Source organism: Eschrichtius robustus, chromosome 10 (genome assembly GCF_028021215.1).
Source record: "Eschrichtius robustus isolate mEscRob2 chromosome 10, mEscRob2.pri, whole genome shotgun sequence".
NCBI classification, from domain to species: Eukaryota; Metazoa; Chordata; class Mammalia; order Artiodactyla; family Eschrichtiidae; genus Eschrichtius; species Eschrichtius robustus.
Window position 1 is genome coordinate 44,029,923 of NC_090833.1, and position 20,793 is coordinate 44,050,715.

Consider the following 20,793-nt stretch of genomic DNA (forward strand, 5'->3'; position numbering starts at 1 on the left):
TCTGAACATTGTTCATCTGAGATCCAGCCAGAAGAGTGAGGGAGCAAGACTCACCCTCGGTTTGATTGAGGGATCTTATGCAGACTCCAAGATTCACGGCCTGATTTATTGTAGTTGCCTTGCAAAAAGCCCTGGAAACTTGGACCTAACTGGTGAGGAGTGGAGGGAAGTCTACCCCTCTGCCTTTTCCCAAAGCTTCACTGAACTAGCAGAGTTGGGTAAGGTAAACCTTACTTACATAAATCTTCCACTTGCTAGCACTAAACCACAAAAGTGAAAATGAAGAGGCAACCAGAGTTTGCCCTTACATGGCAGAAAAAGCCTTTCACAGAGAGTTACTCTATTGGTTTTGTTAACTAATGGGGAAAAGTACATACTCAGAGCAATGCAAGCATCTAACAGTGGCACACGCTGCACATCTTGGACTCTGTTCTTCTGTGCCTTCCAATAGTTGCCAAGGTACAGTGTGGACCAGAAATCTGATACATAACCTTCAGAATGGGACTGTGGCTCTTAGCCCAGGAGTGACTCCCAGAAGTCCTAGCCCCTAAAGAGTGAGGAACAAGAGGGGCAAAGAATGTAAATGTGCAGGTTGTTCACTGCCGCAAGGTGCCTTCTCAAATGGTCAAGCGGAGGTGGAAATCCCCCGCCATGTTCATCCCACCAAGCTGGACAGCCTCTGCCTCTGTAAGGGGCACCTTTTACTAATTCACGCAAAGGTGTTAGAATGGACTAGGTGTACTCTTGGTAATCAGCAGTCCTGAGGCAGAAAAAAGCTGGGGCTTCTGTCTAGTAGGAGTGGTGACTTCAAGATGCGACTGTCTCACTCAACACAGGCATTATAGTTCTGCAGCCTTCTTTTTTATTTTTTCAGGCTCCCCCATTCCCCTCTTAATTGTTGCCCTTGCTGAAATCTCTTCCACTTTTGTTGTGCAAGGCACAACCAATGGAGCAGTCATCAGTCCAGGCATCAGCCAGATAAAGAGCAGAGGATCCAGGGTGGACCAAGTAAGAAGATGTAGATCATGCCTACATGGCCGATGAAAACAATTTGTGTTTACAGAGTTAGATGACAGCTATGTGTCTTTCACAAGATGTGTGCTGAGTGGAACAGGAATGGGGGAGGGTTACAGAGGCTCCTAAACCCAAAGAAAGTGTATTCTAGAGAAATGTAGGATCACAGAGAGCACAGCTCACTCACTCATTCATTCACTCATTCATTCCATGATATTTTCTGAACATCTATATGCCAGGTACTAGGTGAGATTTAGAGATAGAAATTAAATAGGCCCTGTTCTTGGCTTCTCAAAGAGTTCTGAGTAGAATGATTTTTAAGAGATAGTTATAATCCAAATGCTGGCCACATGTCTTTGACCTCTTGGACAGTCTAAGTTAAAGTCTGAAACAAAGCACAAGGGCATACGCTGGACTCTGCTAGACCTAGAGGCAAAGACCATTCCTTTGCCTTGGCATCCATGCCTATAGGAACTGAGACAGTGGTTTGGGTCTCCCAACTCCTGATAGCCATCCACCTTAATCTTCACGATATATTAGAGTCAATGCTAGGGTAGGATTTTAAACTAAATATACCTTGCTCTGCTAAATCAACTGCTATTTAGATGGTTCTGCGAGTTATCCTACATCTACGCCCAAAGTCTCCTTTGTAATTACAGATGATGCATGGCTAGGTCAAGCAAGGGTTATTCAGTTATTACTGTGAAAATTTTAAACTCTCCTCTGTATCTGATTTGCCTCCTCATTGGCTTCCGTAAGCCAGTAGGTGGCACTGACAGCTTGGCCTTGTACTTCCTTGATCTGCTCAACTATTATGGCCTCTGTTGGTACTGACAAAGTGCCACCTTAGATATAATCATCACTTGGAATTGCCCCATCTCTGAGATTTCAAGTACCCACTCCAGACACAACCTTCTTAAGCCCCATTATGAGTCTAGCTTACCCAGGTGGTGCCCTAGGCTGCTTGGTCATCCCTTCATTCATCTGTTTAGTTCCCTCTTGCATTCCTCATTTGGGCTAGTCCAACCTTCCCAAGACTCAGTCCCACCATTCTTTCCCCATTCTTTCTCAGAATGTGACCTCACTACCTAATTTTCTGATAAGATACTGAGTTTCCCCAGCATCCTTGTTTTCAATGTCAAAATTCCTATCTTCTTGAATGTTCACCTGTCTTCTGTCTCTGAGGAAGTTAGTCTTTTTTCTTGGCCATTCTCAAATCTCCATCCAATGCTCTCAATCTTTCCTCAGGATATTTCTCCACCAGTCTGTCTTTAGTCCTTTCTTCACGTCTCCCACCATCCTCGGATCTATAAAAGTTCTCCCCAACCTAAAACCTTCGGAAGCATTTTTCTTCCCTGATAAGTGACTCTTAAAACATGTCTTTTCCTCCTACCATTTGGAAACAAAATGGAGAAAATCTCATAACCTAGAAGCTTATGTAAGAGAATCAGCGTAAGACAGCTAAACTGTGCGTCTCTCTCCAGTCTGCATGCCTCTTAACTTGAGAGCCAACTCTGGCTTTAGAACAGATGAGAATAGAGAAACCTGTCCCGTTTTTCATATTTATGTAGACGTCCAGTGAGTTACATAAACAACTGCCCCCAGCCCTTGCAGGCACAAGTGTTCCACTGAACATTTGAAAGCAAAGAAACCAGATTCCAAGGACATAGTCAAGTTGCTTTTTTTTTTTTTTTTTGGTTGTTGGAGCAGTAAATTCTTGTCATCTGTTTTCATTGCACAATGAAGCTGAATGTTTATGACAGGCGTGATATACAAAATTCTTAGGAAAAATCACTTTAGCACAGACTTTGGGGTCAATATTTTTGTTCTCCTCCTCAGCCTCCAAGCTCTCCCTTCTGGTGTCTTCATCCATTATTATCATGTCCAAATTATCTTTCTCTTGTCATCAAAATTTTTTCATTCCCCTTTTAGTTTCTTTCTCATCCCATCTTATAATAGTTCAAAGGCCACTGAGGCAGTAGGGTCTCATGGGGAGGAATGATGTCTCAGCAGTTGAAGACACAGCTTAAAAATTAATACTTGTAAATTTAAATGTTTACAAGTATAAGTAAGTGCCTTAGTACGCCTGTTCCACCTCTTGATGACATTGCAGAATGTGTTTGTGTTAACAAGTCTAAGTTATAAATAAACTTTATGAAATCATCCAGAATAGGTAAACATTGATTACATCCTCCGCAGCTACCAAACATGGTTGAGACTCACATAGCAATATTTTTTAGGCTTACATGGCTAGAAGAGCTTCATGTCTCCGGCTGAAATGCTTTGCTTTCTTTGGTACCTTGTAATATTTCTTTATTGATTAGAGTCAAATTTATTGTAATATTTAAGCAAATAAATATATAAGCCAAGTAAACTAATAAACACATAAGTAGATTATGACGAGAGTTTAAGACAGCTTTTTAGCAAGGGTAATTAGTAAGAGAAAATAGGAGGGACATTGGATGAGAAATCAGCCATTTGGTTTTTGATCTGGTTATTTCAGTGAGCAACCTTGGGGTACTGAATTATCTGTAGACCTCTGTTTATGTAGACCTCTTATCACTCAGATGCCAGGTATCATAGAAGGTGACTTTCCTGAATGTTTCTACAACCAGAAGTGCTAATCAAATAATACTATCCCTTTGCAAGGATGCCAACAACTAGTTTCCAACTTAAGATACCACTGTGTGCAGACAGTTTTCATGAAAAGAAATCCATATATTTATTACTTTCCACCAGCTACAATAAATGCACAGTAACACTTTCAACCAGTTATATACTAATGAAATAATTCAGTTTTTAAGGCCTCATTAAGTGCGAAGTTTTATAGCAAAGTTCAGAATATGAGGCCATCAACTGAGACTGCAATATCTTCACGTAAAAGTCTACACAATTATTTAGCCTTAAAAAGGAAGGAAATTCTGACACATGCCACAACAATTATGAAACTTGAAGACATATGCTAAGTGAAATAAACCAGTCACAAAAGGACAAATATTGCATGATTCCATTTATACGCGGTACCTAGAGTAGTCAACTTCAGAGGGACGGAAAGTAAAATGGAGGTTGCCAGGAGCTGGGGGAAGCAGGGAAGTGGGGAGTTATTGCTTAATGGGTACAGAGTTTCAGCTGGGGAAGATGAAAAAGTTCTGGTGATGGATAGTGATAAGGGTTGCACTATGCTGTGAATGTAATTAATGCTGTAAAACTGTACACTAATAATGGTTAAAATAGTAAATTTTATGTTACATACAATACATTTTGACACACACACACACGCGTCTACACAATGAGTTTATTCCCTAGAAGGGCAATACTTGATTTTAACTAAAAACCTCAGGATTATCTGCCTTTGGGGATGGGTCCAAAGAGCACCAGCCATCTTGGGGAGCCAGTTTGTTAAACTGAGTCTTGGGAGACCTCCTGTGATAATGGAGATACATGAGTAAGTGGACAAAGCTTGTGAAAATGGAGACATCTGGCAGATGGAACACTGTTTTTCCTTTCCATTAGAAGTTACAAAGGCAGAGTGAACATCACGCAGCTCAAAGCAGAGTTCTGTTTCCACAGCCTGGAGGTGTCTGTGGGCTACTGCTTCTCTATCTCGTCCTCTTAGTGATTTCCACTTTTCCTCCCCCACAGGCTTTTCTGATTGACGAGACTTATCCTTCCTGATCCCATTGCTTTTTCATTCTCAGGTGCTAGTGTTCTTCTGTGTGGTTTGTGCAGATGCTCTGAAATGCTACTCTGGCACCCCCATAGGCTGGCACTCCTGCAAAAAGACGGATTGTAAAATGTGGATCCAACACACTCGCAAATGTTTTGTTTCCCTCAGCCTGCGTGCTGTCCGAAGAGCAAGGAATTAAGAGTTGATCCTTTTAGTTTTTCCCTGCTGTTTGGGCCCTGAGCATAGTCAGGCTGCTAAAAAAATGTATCCAAAGTGAAGTCTTGGCCAACACACCTGAGTAGAGTGGTGATGCAGCAATCACACAAGCTCCCATTCACCGACACCTACCATATTACAAATACTGTATGTATTTGTAATATGTAATGTTTAAGCCAGACAACAGCCCCTTTTGTGAATGAGAAACCAAGGCTCAGAGAGATGAAAAATTTTGCATAAATTCACTCAACTAGGTGAGTGACAGAGTTGGGTTGTGACCCAGGTTTGTCTGAGTCTGAGCCATGCTCTTTCTGCAATATTTCCCTGGTACCAATTCATTTCCCCTTTTGGAGTTCCAAGTAGCTTTGCTATTTATAAAAAGAAAGAACTGAGTACATGCCTCCTCTAAACCACTTGGTGAGGTAAGGGTATCAAAAAGGAATTCACTGTGTAAACAAATGAACTTTTGAGCTGGCATACTGCACTAAGTAGATTTACTCCATGATTGAAAATACCTTCCAAATTTATTTTCTCAGATAAAATGGCCACAATTTATTAAAAGGCAATTCTGCTTATCAAATTGATATTTTACAAGCAGCTTATTCTGTCCACTAGGCTAGAAGCTTTTAAGAGGAATCCCCTAATTTTTTTTGAATGAATAAAATAATTGGTTGGAACTCTGCAAAGGGATTTTCTATACTTCTTAACTATTGTCCACAACCAAAATAAACTGCCTCCTAGCTTACAACCAGAATTATAGTAGCCTCTCTCTGGTCCCTCAATTTATATGAAAATCTAGTATAGATGGATTGTTTCCTGTATATCTTCTCAATTAAGAGAATTTTGCACTGTCTTTATGTTAGTGAAAAGTCACTCTTTTCCTAGTTAGGGATGCTAAAATTAAAAAGGCACTGAACAGTTGGTTCCAAGATCAGACACAAGAGAAGACAAGAGGCATAAGTGTGATTATTATCTGCATTTAAACAAAATACATTTACAAAGCCTATTGTTGAATGTGTGGATGAGGGAAGCCATGAGCACTTTCCCGTAAGCAGTGTACAGTGGGTAGGAATCCATTTCTTGCCCATTGGAGGTGTGCAAAGTGTCTTGACGGTCTCTCTAATTAGTGGGCTGTCTGCTCTCCCTGTAAGTGAGCCTAGACTCTCTACAGGTTCTTTTGGGCACTCCATCCCTCTCCTCCTCAGAGGTAAGATTTTATCCCCCAGTGTTCCCACCATTTGTGCCTGCAGAGGCACTACTCATGGGAGAAACTGTACAGAATGTGATGTGTTCATGGTGAGGGGATATGTGGGGTTCAATACCCAGCGCTGGAAGTAAGTGATCATAATTTGAGAAAATAACTTGTTTACCTTTTGGAAAACATGGCTCATTACCTGAGGCAGGTCATGCTTGGGAGACACTCACTGAGAAAGTAAGTGACTTGAAAGGACAGGTTGTTGACTAGAGCTTCCCGTCAGCCAGTGAGTGAGCAGGGGAGCTATCAGGCCTTACGGGCTGCATCGTTTTCTTTCACTTTGGGGGTGATGAAGATGGCAGGGGAAACTATCAGGAGTGTCGCCCACTGAGCCTTCCTGACACTTCTGAACTAAACGAGGGTCCTAGCATGTGAATCGGTTAAAACCCAAGTCCTTCCCAAGGAGCTTAATATGATCTAAATGTTTTCTGTGATGCTGGAAGTCCTGAACACAGGCACAAAGATGAGACTTGTTGTCATGTACTTTCATTGCTATGGTTACCCAAAGAGCCTCCCTAAATAACCGCTTTTAAAACTTGCTCTTTTACAAACAGAAATATCTGCACTTCAAGGAGTGCAGATAGAGTATGTCCAGGTGATGCTGAGTTCCCAGATCCAGTTCGTCCTGTAGGCTTTGTTTCCTATAGCCATTTCTTTGAGTTATTTCAATATCTTCCCAGCTACATGGACCAATACCTTTACCTTTGCCTTAAGATAATATGAGCTGGTTTTCTATCACTTGCAATTATAGAGCCCTGACCAATAGAAATCCCTATGCAGTTAATGGACAGACTTCAGCAAGTCTGTAAACTGCCTGATATTGTATGCAAGATTTTGTGTGTTTGTGTGTAAGTGCATTTTCCCCCCTGAGAATAGGGTTCATAGCTTCCCTCAGATTCACAAAAAGACCTATAAACCCACAAAAACTTACTTAATTAATGTGAATCAAAATAAACTAAACCAATGTCTTAAAAAAACACACACACAAAAAAAACTTGCTCTTTTTTTTAAAATGTAAATTGGTACAGCCACTGTGGAAAACAGCATGGAAGTTTCTCAAAAAACTAAAAATAGAGCTACCATATGACCCCACAATTCCACTCCTAGGTACATATCCAAAAAAAAACCCCAAACACTGATACAAATAGATATATGCACCCCAATGTGCGTAGCAGTGTTATTTACAATTGCCAAGATATGGAAGTAGCCTAAGTGTCCATCAACAGATCAATGGATGAAGAAGGTGTGAGATACACACACACACACACACACACACACACGCATACACTCACACACAACAATATATACAATGGAATACTACTCAGCATAAAAAAGAATGAAATTTTGCCATTTGCAGCAACATGGATGGACTTGGAGGGCATTATGCTAAGTGAAATAAGTCGGACAAAGAAAGACACGTACTGTATGATATCTCTTATATGTGGAATCTAAGAAAATATAACAAACTAGTGAATATAACAAAAAAGAAACAGACTCACAGATATAGAGAACAAACTAGTGGTTACCAGTGGTGGGAGGAGGGGCAATATAGGGGTTGGGGAGTGGGAGATACAAACTATCGGGTGTAAGATAGGCTCTAGGATGTATTGCACAACATGGGGAATATAGCCAATATTTTGTAATAACTGTAAATGGAAAGTAACCTTCAAAAATTGTATAAAAATTTTAGAAAATTAAAATTAAAAAATTAAGTTAACAAATGTAAAACAAAACAAAACAAAAACAACTCTTGCTCTTAAACCCTTCAAGGCACCACTGCTGTCCCTTCCCCAACTCCAGTGCCCATGGGAGGGAACATCCTCAAATTACCCTCCTTCTCTTGCTCTGCATCAACACATCCAAAGTGCTGTCTTTGTCTTTCCTCGCCCTTCCTTAGTCTTTCCTCAAGCCCTGCCTGCTGGTGCTAAGTTGCAGCCTAACTGCTAATTAAGAGAAAGAGAATCTCCTGGAAAGGGAAAGAAGTTGCCTTCCAAGGCCTGGGGCTCCACCTGCACCTGAGCTGGTAACTGGCAATTTAGTCTTTCATTGGGTCATCATTAACGCTCCGCATCCTCGGGCAGGGGATGCTGCCTTCTAAGAGATGGTTTGGTTTGTCTAGTGACAAGTCTGAATGGAGCATGGCACCCAGAACACCTCAGTCCCTTAGTGACTGGGGAAGCATTTGATGAGTCAGGCTGCCATATGTTTTTTTGTGTGTGTTTGTTTTGAATTTTATTTAATTTATTTTTTATACAGCAGGTTCTTATTAGTTATCTGTTTTATACATATTAGTGTATATACGTCAATCCCAATCTCCCAATTCATAGGGCTAGGCTGCCATATGTTTTGTTGAGAGTGACCAAATTGTGCTTTTGAAAAGACTCAAGTGTGGAAATAAAGCAGGGAACCAAAGTTTGCTGTGTGCCTACAGTGGAGTGCCAGCGTGGTAGGAAGCACTGTTTTGGATAAATACACAAATTTTGGAGTCATCCCCACCTGGGTTTGATTTTGGCTTCCTTCTCCAGCTGCCTGACATTAATCAAGTCACATATTTCCCTGACATTCCTCTTCTGTGTACTGTGGATAATATTTTCTTTCTCACAGAATGTGGTGGGGATCAAGTGAGAAAACAGACCTGAAAGCACCTCTCACAGTGGATGACAGAATGGTAGTTGTAATTATCAGGTACTTTGAACATGTTCCCTCATTAAGCCTCAAGTTAATAAGGTGGGGTAGGGACTATCATCTTCATTTGACCAAATAAGGAATTCAAGCGTCAAAATATGATCTCTCTAAACATCACTCAAACCCTGGGCTCACTGGATCCCAAATTGTGCCTTTTCCACCACCCCGAAGGGGATTCAAAGAATGTACTGGCTGCACAGGTCGTTGGCAATGAGGCAAATTAATGACCCTGGAGATGGAGAACTATGACCTCTCAAAGCAATTCAGCTGCAAGACGCAACCCACGCACACAAGGTCATTTCCATACGTAATTAGAAGCCCCTGGGAGCCAGCCTCCCTCGACCAGAGCAAAGCCAGCTTTCCCTGCGCGTAGCTGTGGAAAATTCCAGAGCTATGGCTGTGCCCTTCTCAGGCTGCTGAGGTAGAAGTTTGGGAAGGCACACAGGCTTCTCCCGAGAAGCAGCGTTTCACCAGCTCGGGTTCAGAGCACGGGATTCTGGGCCCCGCGGTGGCGTAGACGCTGCGCTTGGACGACCGGCTTCTCCTCTAGGTGAGTGGCCCGGAACGGACTTAGCTTCCTTCCTCGGCTGCTAGACTTAGCTTCCTTCCTTGGCTGGTATCAGGATAAATTGCAGAGTTTCCTCTCTGTCTCAGTGACGGTGGCACACACGAGCAGCTGACCGTGGCAGTGGGCGCAGGGTTGCATGTCGTGAGTGTGGCGGTGTTCTGTGTATGGGAGGGGTAGTTCGTGTTGAGAGGGGAGAGGCCTCAGGAGCCCTGGGCGTCGGAGACGGAGTCTCAAGTGTTTCCCTGCCTACCAGCCTCCTTGCGCATGGTTTGTGTCCGATTAGAGCTTTAGGCTCTGTCCAGAGCGTGAGATCCAGGTCTAGGACCTCCTCTGGCACCACCGCAGAGTGCCTGCGCCTCCCACCCCCCTTCAGGCTTCCTCTCTTTCCCACTGAGCCCTTGGATAAGCGTGTGCTGTCCTCTCCCCGCTCAGAGACGGGAGAGGCAGGAACAGGTGAGGTGCTTGTGCCTGGAGCTGGCTGTCCTAGATGTGAATCCCAGGGTTCTCTTGGGCTTCCTGTGTAAACTTGCACAAGTGATGTAACCTCTCCTCCCCTGGGCCTGACCGCCACCCTTCACAGCTAAGCCCACCTCCAGCCGACCCTCAGGGTCTCCCCGGGGGCCACTGCATCTTCCTGCTCTAGTTACTTCACTGCCCTGGGGGAGGGCAGGGGCCCTTTGGCATCATTTCTAGGGAACAGGCCCCACGTTCGGGGGTCCTGGACCTTTAGAGACTAGCCTCCAGCTTAGGCTTGCGGCCACCAGGCGGTGAGGTAGGGCTCGGTGTCCAGGACTCGGGAAGCCTGACGCTCCCTGGAAACTCGCTGTGATCCCCACAGGCAGAGCTGGTGAGTCAGGCTCTCCTCCCCTTCCCAAACTCCCTCTGGCGGCTGTCTGACCTGCTTTGACTCCTTTTTGCTTTCAAGGCTGCTCTTGATATTCGTCTTAACCAGATTTTACACGGTGTGATGTGCCTGAGGCCCCAAGCCCTCCTGAAGAGGGAGAGGGCTGGTCCCTCTCTCTGCTGTGCACAGTTTGCCAAAATGGGCAGGGATGGGCTGTGGAAAAGCTGCCCACGGGGCTCGGGGAGCTTGAATGGTTTTTTGCTTATGCAATCGTTGAGCTTGACTTAGGTTGTAATTTCCTAAAGATGAATTTGTAAGAAGCCAACATTTTCTGTGGGATAAAAACAAGCACTTAACTACAGTAGCACAAACGATGGGCAGGCAAAACTGCTAAAAGGAGCAGAGGCAGGAGAAAAATGTTGTGTGTAGTTTGGGGATTAGAAGTCCGGGCCCTGGCCTGGAGATAAGGGGACCTTTTCTGGGACAGCTGGGTGCTTCCACAGTGCTTCCACATTTAATTCTCAGAGCCAGCTTATGGAGGTGAGCACTGCTGTCATTTTAAAGAGGAAACTGAGGCTCAGGAAATTTAAGTAATCTGTCCAATTTCACTGAATTAGTGCTAATCCAAATAGCTAACACTTATTCACTGATGGCGTATGCTAGGAATTGTCCTGAGTGCTTTGTGTGTATTAGCTCAGTCCTTACAGTAATAACCCCATGGGGAAAGGAGGGCTCTGTGTACAGCTGTTTTTTTTTTTTTTAAATCATCCTCATTTTTCTGTTGAGACAGTTGAGGCAATGAGATATGAAGGGACCTATTACAGTCACCCAGCTGGGACTTAAACCCAGGAGGTCAGATTCCGAACTCTGCTCCTTTCACCCTGGTTTTGTAGCACTCATTTTCCCAGAAGATATTGGAGATGGGGTTGATCCCAGGCCCGGTTGACTTCAGATGTCGTGTGCCCCTTCTACTACACTGGAAATTCAAGTAATTGGTGGGCTGTGTGTGCGTGTGAATGTATATGGGGATGAGTTCAAAATATGCAGCCCTAGACATCTCAATCATGCAACCTGTACTATTGCTTGCCTAACATTTTCTGGAGGCTATTTGGGAAGAAGGCTTAATGTCTACCCTTCATGAGACAGGCAGAATCAGCTCGCATAAAATACCAAGAACTCAGCCAGTGTAGAATAAGTGTTCAAAACCTAATGGTTGCTCAGGGCAGCTGGTTCCCGTTGTACCCCTCCCTGAGGACAGGACCATTTCTTGTTCAGTTTTAGGTCCTCATGGCTTCACTGCCTGAGTAGAAGATTGTTCCTAGACTTGTTTTGTGTTTTGGGGGGAGATATTCATTAAATATTTGTTTGTTATACTGAAATAAGATTGACTTGGGCCTCAAAAAAATGGATGTGGCTAGGTGGGGAGGGCGGGGGGGAAAGTGGAGCATATTTCAGGAGGGGAACACAGAAAGCAAAGGACTGGGGAGCTGAACTAGGCATGATGTCTCTGTGACTCAGGCAAATGTTTGGATTGACTGAAGCAGAAACTGAGTTTGGATAGAGGATATAGATCATGGAACATCAGGCAGAGGTGTATCGAATGGGTGTGGTTGGCTAAAGCGAGCCAAGGAAGATTTAGGAAGAATGTCACTGATGAGAACAACTTTGGTGGATGATCACCCTGGTCAGGGGAGACTGGCTGAATTGGGGGGACAGCCTGAAAAGTCAGCTAGCAGATGGCTTCAGAAAGCCAGGAGTGAGGGAATTGGAGCTATTGCAAACCAAATCATCGAGAAAACAGAGTCACAGGATCTCAGGGAGAGGGGGATTTTGGAACTTATCTAGGGATCAGGCTTAATTGTCTCAATGGTTTCTAGCTCAGTGACTGCCCAGTATTTGGGTAAAAACTAAAAGGGATGGAGAACTCATTATCTCCTCTTCCAATTTTGGAAAGCCCTGTAGAAATGTCTTTGTAGTTAGCAGGCCAAAATGGCCTCCGAGTAAATTTTATACATTGGTCATTTCGAAAGAAGAAATAGCTGTTATGAAAAAAAGAAAAGCATGATATTTATGAGAATAGTGAAAGGAGTCAAGATTTGAGTCCAAGGCTCAGGCATGCGTGGCTTTGAGCAAGTCGGGTAAATGCTGAGTTTTATTTACTTCTGTGACAGTGGGGATGGAACACGTCCTGCCTCGTTCTCTGGTCTGTTTGGAGGACCAAATGATATGCCTTGTGACAATGTTTTGGAAACTTCAAAATGCCGTATAAAGGAGGGGAAGATAAGATGATTAATGCTCCACAGGCGGGAATATAGTACAGTTTAGTGACAGAGAAAGCTGGATCCAAATTCTCACTCCACCACTTTCTAGCTGTGTGATTTGGGGCTCCATCTCTAACCCTCATTTCCATAGCTGCAAAATGGAATAAAAATAGTCAACTTTAGAAAGTTGTTGTAACAACTAAATTTAATAAAGGACTTAGCACAGAGTCTGCTTGACATATAATAAGCAACAAATAAATACAGTTACTGTTATTATTGATAAATGATGACTCCTGCATACAGGAGATGGGTCGAGACCAAGGAGTCAAATCCATGGACTTGAACTTGAGGGATTAAAGGAATGATGGTAGCATTGACAGGGCCTGAGAATGTGAGGGAAGCTGGTTGGGATGAACTGGCAGATGTTTTGAAAATGCACGACTCCTGGCATGGCTCTGTGTGTTTATACAGATGCCTCGGGCAGGATTTTGACAGTGGCTGTTTTTTGGGTCTGCTCAACATCGAGCGGCTGTGTTCTCTCTCTGACACAAGTATAACAAGAGTTGATGGAGTAAAATATAGTGCAGGAGTTCACAGCCCATTCTGCCGAGTGCCATCCATAAACAATCAGGAGCTCAATGCATTGTTACCAGATAGAGTGTCAGGTTTAGATGCCAGGATGGTGAAAGAAATGTCATCACCTACACATTCCGGTGGAGGGGCCGTCCTGTTCTTGGCCAGGATGGCTGTTTGGCAGAAAAGTCAAGCATCTGTAGACACTCTAATGTACAAACCCACGCAGAAGGAAGGTCAGTTGTTACAAGGGCTCCGATCACAATGATTGCAGCTGCTTACTTGGATCTTGTGCCCATCTGAAAAGATGCTTTTCGATGAGTAACGAGTCTCAGGTAAATGATGAACAAGCATTAGCAGGTTAAAGGCTCATCATTATAGCAGAGGCAATGCTTGTGGAAGGTGCAGTGAGGAGTGTCCTTGTACCAAACAGGCTAAGTGCCTGGGAAGGTAAGAGCATGAGTTTGATATTATTTGTGTTCAGGAGAGAGAGCACTTCGGAAAGCCTATATCTCAAGAAAGTTTCTTCAGTTGACTGTCAGGCAAGCTGATGTCCACCCAGGAGATCCCTTTTTTACAGATGAAAAAGCTGACGATGAGAGTTTACCCAGCTCTCCCCATATCACACAGTTTGTCTGTTCCCTCTCCATATTCAGCTATGTTGAGGGGGAAAGATAATCATTTAGGGAAACTGTAGAGAGAAATAAAGGCAAAGCAACACCCAGAGATGAGAGAAGCCATGCTTTCTCTAGATTGGCAAGGGACTTGATACCAGAAGGTTGTTGACGGTAACATTCAACTTATCTCACATGGTAAACTTCTAGTTATTTATCTTGGAATTTCTCCTGCTTCCTTGTCTTCAAACATCTTCTATAAAGTGGAGATTCCTAACTAGCTTTTCCTAGTCCAGATCTGTCTCCTGAGTTCAATAATCCTATATCCATTTGCCCATAGACTCTACACCTGGACACTTCACAGGTATTTCCAACCCAAAATGTCCAGCAAGACTTAGCATCTCACCCCAGTACCTATATCCTTCCTATACTCACTACGTAGGTGAGTGTCGGGAAAGCCAGTACGGGGAACCGACGCTCAACCCCACCCTTCCCCACATTTGATCCCTCACAATCTCTCAGGTCCATCTCCAGCACCACCACAGGACTTCTCACCCAATCTTTCCTATCCCATGTAATAGATTTAACTTCCTAATTGGTCTCTGGGACTCATTATCTGCTCTACCCACCTCACCCCTGTTCTGTCTACTCTAACCAGAATAGTCTTCCTCAGATGTAAATTTGATGCTGCTTTTCTACCTGAAGTCTTCCTGTGCTGTTCCCTCAATACAGAATAAAGCTCCAAAGAAGGATATCCATGAGCCTTCAAATTTTGGCCCTTGCCTCCACTGCTGGCCTCATCCCCTGCTGCTCTCCCTGTGAACTGTAGCAGACTTTTTTGGTGCCCTGCACATATCCTGTGGCCACATCACTGTGTGGAAACCAACTTCCAGGGGAGAGTATCTGCTTGTATCAGTGCAAGGCTTTCTCCAGTGCAGGAAGGCTGCTCTGTCCGGTGCACGTGGCAGGCCAGGAGAACCAGGGAACTGACCCCGGAGTTTTCCTCAACCAATGCCAGGGATTTGGTGTATAAAGATCATGATTCCATTGTCCCTCCAGTGAGATAACTCTGAGGCCTGTGATCTATACCATTTTCCAGAGTTTTCCCACAGGACTGAGCTTCAGCCTCTCTCCTGGATCGCTATTTGCCAAGTGATAAAGTGGTCAAAACATTTTGGAAAATAAATTGATGTGTTTGGAATTAGGAATGCAAAAAAGAGTCACCTGATAGCTGATAGCTCCATGGAAATGTATGCATTCATTCATTTAAAATAATTATTAAGCAACTACTACACGCCAGGCACACTTCCAGGAATTTGGGATACAACGGTAGGCAAAACACAAGTCTCTTCCCTGGTGAAGCACAGGAGATAGAGTGTACATCACAAATACAACAAACTAGTAAATTTTGTATGGACCATAAATGCTATGGTGTCCATAAATGCCACGTGTCCATCAATGCTATGGACCATAAAAAGGAACGAAATTGGGTCATTTGTAGACACGTGGATGGACCTAGAGACTGTCATACAGAGTGAAGTAAGTCAGAAAGAAAAACAAATATCGTATATTAACGCATGTATGTGGAATCTGGAAAAATGGTATAGATGATCCTATTTGCAAAGCAGAAATAGAGACACATACGTAGAGAACAAATGTATGGATACCAAGGGGGAAAGGGTGGGGGGTGGTGGGAGGAATTGGGAGATTGTGATTGACACGTATACACTATTGCTACTGTGTATAAAATAGATAACTAATGAGAACATACGGTATAGCACAGGGAACTCTACTTGATGCACTGTGGTGACCTGACTGGGAAGGAAGTTCAAAAGGGAGGGGATATATGTATTGATATACGTATGGTTGATTCACTTTGCTGTACAGTAGAAACTAACAACATTGTAAAGCAACTATACTCCAATAAAAGTTAATTAAAAAAAAGAAGCTAATCAACTCTATGGGAAAAACAAGGCAAAGGGGGCAAGCAAATCAGAGCATGCTGGCGAGAGGCAGTGGCAGAGATGCAGGTTGCAAATGGAATGTAATGAGATCCAGAAACAACAGCTATAGAACCCGAGAAGTGAGTGTGTGCATTAGGCTGGAGTTGTTCTGAAAGCTAGTTGACAAGGTTAATTACCAACATGCAGTACGGTAATTTTGGTTCCAGTAGGCTAGACATTTGTGCTTCAGAGTACACCAGCCCTATTCTATCTAGGCTTGTAATATCCTTAGTTAAAAATGACTGCTTTCCTAGACATGTGGTCCCCAGGCAGAATGCCAGCTGTGCGTCCAATTTTTTAATGCAAAATGTCTTTCCAGCACAGAAATGTACTGCCAGTATATTGAAGTTCACGGAGAGAATGATACTGGTTGACAAAAGCATATTAGGGAGGGGTGTTACGTTTCAGGCGGTAAAGTGGAGGGACGGAGCAGACTGGGGACCATGCATCCAGGAGAGCAGGCGTTCTCAACTAAATTCACATCACAATTTTCATCAACCCACTTTTCAGAAAAACCACCCAGGTTAGAAAAAAATATTGCATGAGCAATCAGAATTACTGTGGTCTACCTAAGGCACTAATAGTTAATATAGCAAATCTATTTTTTGGACATTCTCATAAAAAGAACCATAAAGAGTAGGGGGGGGGGTGGTAAATGGGATCCAGGGGGTATAAGGATATTTTTAAGAGCAAGTGCTTTAAAAATGAGATTGACAGGGAGTCTAAGGGAGATGATGGCTCACTATATCAGGAGGCTCTAAAAGTAAAATTCTGAAAGTATAAATCACAAAGGGTCTCAATGAAAGGCAGGAGGCGCTTAAAGAAACCAGTACCTTGGAGGTGATGGATATGTTTATTACCTTGAATGTGGTGACGGTGTCATGGGTGTATGTATATGCCCAAACTCATCAAATTGTATACATTAAATAAGTGTAGGTTTTTTGTGTATCAGTTATATGTCAATAAAACTATTTTTAAAAGTTAAAAAAAAAAAAAAAAAAAAAGAAACCAGTACCACTTCACAGAGAACTCTGCCAAGTTTGATGTTTAAATATGAATAAGGAGGCCAGAGCTTTCAGGATTTCCTGCTTGGAGCTCTGGATCGCTGTGGGGGATGGGATATTGAGGAAGGGCTGCTTAAACTCTTCAGTGGCTCCCTGGAGCACATGATGCAATCCAGATCACTTATAGGGCACGTAGGACCATTCACAACTGGACCCCGGTCTGCACTGTTAGCTCATCTCTCACACTGCACCCCAGCGTCTCCAACCCATGACTCCAAGCGGGAGAAACTCCTGGCACTTCCCGGCCCCTTTCTCCAACTCTATCCTTCCACTCCTTTTTCCTGCCCAGAGGACTGACAACAACTACTATTATATCCCTGTAGAGCATTTCCTCTCTGATTTCTTTTCATAGCCCCTGTTGATGCATCAGGTCACTTTCTCTCTAGCATTTATCTGTTTCTATTACAGTATAAAACCCATAAAGGCGGGGTTCCTCATTCTATTACATCTCCTGTGTCTAGCACGGTACTTGACACATAGTGTTTAGTAAAAGGTGCGTAAATGAATAGAGTTAATGAATTAATGTTAGATAAATGCTGCCTGCTTCTCTTTTGTGTTTAACAACCCAATAAACATTTCTTTAGTGATTTAAAGTGTGTCTCACAGCAACATTCTCATGAGGCTATATTATTATTTCTGTTTTACTGATGAAAAAGTGGTGGCTCAGAGAGTTAGATGATCTCTCCGAGTGTGGTAGGCTGAATGATGGCTCCCAGAGGCATCCAGGTCCTCATCCCTGGAACCTGTGAATGTTACGTTATATGGTAAAAGGGATTTTGCAGGTGTGATTAAAGATCTTGATTTGGGAGATTATCTTGGATTATCAGAGTGGGCCCAAGTATCCTTATAAGGAGGTAGAGGGAGATTTTACTAATAGAAGAAGGTGACATCATGACCTCAGCAGAGAGAGATATTTAAAGATGCTACTGCTGACTCTGAAGAGGGAGGAAGGGGCCACGAGCCAAGGAGTGCAAGGTATACAGTGCTAGACACTGGAAGACCAGAAAACAGATTCTCCCCTAGAGAGAGGAGGGGAGGGTGGTCCTACCAACACCTTGATTTCTACCCTGTGGGACCCACTACCTACTTCTGACCTCAGAACAGTAAGAGAATGAATGTGTATTGTTTTAAGCCACCAAGTTGTGGTCATTTGTTACAGCAGCTGTGGGAAACTGATAGACCAAGATTCTAAGGGCAAGTCGTAGTAGAAGAGTCAGATGATGTGTTGTCCTAACTCTGGAGCTCCCCATTAAGAGCTGTGCATTTGGGATGAGTCATTTAATCTCTCAGTCTCAGGGCAGCAAGCCACGTGGAATACTGTTCTTGCAGAAGTGTCACGCAATAGCCTTGTTCTCTCTCTGTGAGGTGGGCTGAGGAGCCCTTGTAGGCAGGACACTTCTGGAGAGAGGCAGCCAGAGACTGAATTCACTGTGCCCTGCCCACCACCCAAATGTTCCACAGCAGCCCTTCCAGGGAGAGTCACAAAAAGCATCCTGCAGCCCTGAGAGAGTCAGGGCAGAGCATGGGACTGGGAAAGGGGTTCCTTCTCTTGCCGAGGGAGGGGGTAGTTTGTATGCACCCATGTACCTCACCATGCATCATCTTGGTTAATCCTCAGCCATGGCGCTCTTATTACTTCTTTTTTTTTTTTTAATTTATTTATTTTTGGGTGTGTTGGGTCTTCGTTTCTGTGTGAGGGCTTTGTCTAGTTGTGGCGAGCGGGGGCCACTCTTCATCGCGGTGCACGGGCCTTTCACTGTCGCGGCCTTTCTTGTTGCGGAGCACAGGCTCCAGACGCGCAGGCTCAGTAGTTGTGGCTCACGGGCCCAGTTGCTCCGTGGCATGTGGGATCTTCCCAGACCAGGGCTCGAACCCGTGTCCCCTGCATTGGCAGGCAGATTCTCAACCACTGCGCCACCAGGGAAGCCCTACTTCTTTTTTATAGATGAAGAAAGTAGGGATTAGAGGGATTAAGTAATTTATCCAAGGTTACATGGTAAATGGCCAAGCTGGGTCCCAAGGTGGGACCAGCAGCATCAGCATCACCTGGTTATTACATTATTAGAAATGTAATTATTGGGCTTCCCTGGTGGCACAGTGGTTGAGAATCTACCTGCTAATGCGGGGGACACGGGTTCGGGCCCTGGTCTGGGAAGATCCCACATGCCGCGGAGCAACTAGGCCCGTGAGCCACAACTACTGAGCCTGCGCGTCTGGAGCCTGTGCTCCGCAACAAGAGAGGCCGCGATAGTGAGAGGCCCGCGCACCGCGATGAAGAGTGGCCCCCGCTTGCCACAACTAGAGAAAGCCCTCGCACAGAAACGAAGACCCAACACAGCCAAAAATAAATTAATTAATTAATTTTAAAAAATGGTTGAATAACTATATAAAGGCCAAATAAGATTTGTAAAAAAAAAAAAAAAAAAAAAAAAAGAAATGTAATTATTACATTATTAGAAATGTTAATTCTCAGCTTCCACCTTGAACGTACTGAATCAGAGACTCTGGGGTGGGGTGGCAGGAATCTGTGTTTGAACAAGCTTTCCAGATTCTGCTCTCTGCTTAAGTTTGAGAACCACTGCTCTGTGCTATTCTTCTTAGAGTCTTTTGGAAGGACAGTCACCATCTTGGCCCAGGCCCAGGCTGCTTGCTACTCTGAGTTAGTGTGTAGCACAGGCAGTAGGAAGTGGCCAATGTGCATGGTTCAAGGATATTCCAGATTTTCCGTAGTGATTGGTGACTATGGTATAAGGTCTTTCAATGGTGGATATAGGAGAGAAGAGGAGGAATCCAACACAGAGTCAGAAATTCTGCTTGCTGCCTGGAGAGTATTTGCTATGAAACCCTTAGATACGGATAAACATCATCTCTATTCTGTTTTACAGTTATCTGATAATTAGCCTGAGACAACAAAAGGAGACTGATGTTGTTTCTGTTGACATCATTATCAACATTTTTTTTTTAAACATCTTTATTGAAGTATAATTGCTTCACAATGGTGTGTTAGTTTCTGCTTTATAACAAAGTGAATCAGCTACACATATACACACGTTCCCATATCTCCTCCCTCCTGCATCTCCCTCCCTCCCACCCTCCCCATCCCACCCCCCGAGGCGGTCACAAAGCACCGAGCTGATCTCCCTGTGCTATGCGGCTGCTTCCCACTAGCTATCTATTTTACGTTTGGTAGTGTATATATGTCCATGACACTCTCTCACCCTGTCACATCTCACCCCTCCCCCTCCCCATATCCTCAAGTCCATTCTTTAGTAGGTCTGTGTCTTTATTCCCATCTTGTCACTAGGTTCTTCATGACCCTTTTTTTTTTTTTTCTCCTTAGATTCCATATATATGTGTTAGCATACTGTATTTGTTTTTCTCTTTCTGACTTACTTCACTCTGTATGACAGACTCTAACTCCATCCACCTCATTACAAATACCTCCATTTCATTTCTTTTTATGGCTGAGTAATATTCCATTGTATATATGTGCCACATCTTCTTTATCCATTCATCCGATGATGGACACTTAGGCTGCTTCCATGTCCTGGCTATTGTAAATAGAGCTGCGATGAACATTTTGGTACATGACTCTTTTTGAATTATGGTTTTCTCAGGGTATATGCCCAGTAGTGGGATTGCTGGGTCGTATGGTAGTTCTATTTGTAGTTTTTTAAGGAACCTCCATACTGTTCTCCATAGTGGCTGTATCAATTTACATTCCCACCAACAGTGCAAGAGTGTTCCCTTTCCTCCACACCCTCTCCAGCATTTATTGTTTGTAGATTTTTTGATGATGGCCATTCTGACCGGTGTGAGATGATACCTCATTGTAGTTTTGATTTGCATTTCTCTAATGATTAATGATGTTGAGCATTCTTTCATGTGTCTGTTGGCCATCTGTATATCTTCTTTGGAGAAATGTCTATTTAGGTCTTCTGCCCATTTTTGGATTGGGTTGTTCGTTTTTTTGTTATTGAGCTGCATGAGCTGCTTGTAAATCTTGGAGATTAATCCTTTGTCAGTTGC

At 43.6% G+C, this 20,793-nt stretch overlaps 1 protein-coding gene across 1 annotated transcript in view; it reads right to left on the minus strand.

Annotated features, from left to right (window-relative positions):
• PCSK5 (proprotein convertase subtilisin/kexin type 5) overlaps positions 1–20,793 on the minus strand; it is a 451,875-nt gene that overhangs the window by 99,175 nt on the left and 331,907 nt on the right. The gene's annotated exons all lie outside the window — the stretch shown is intronic.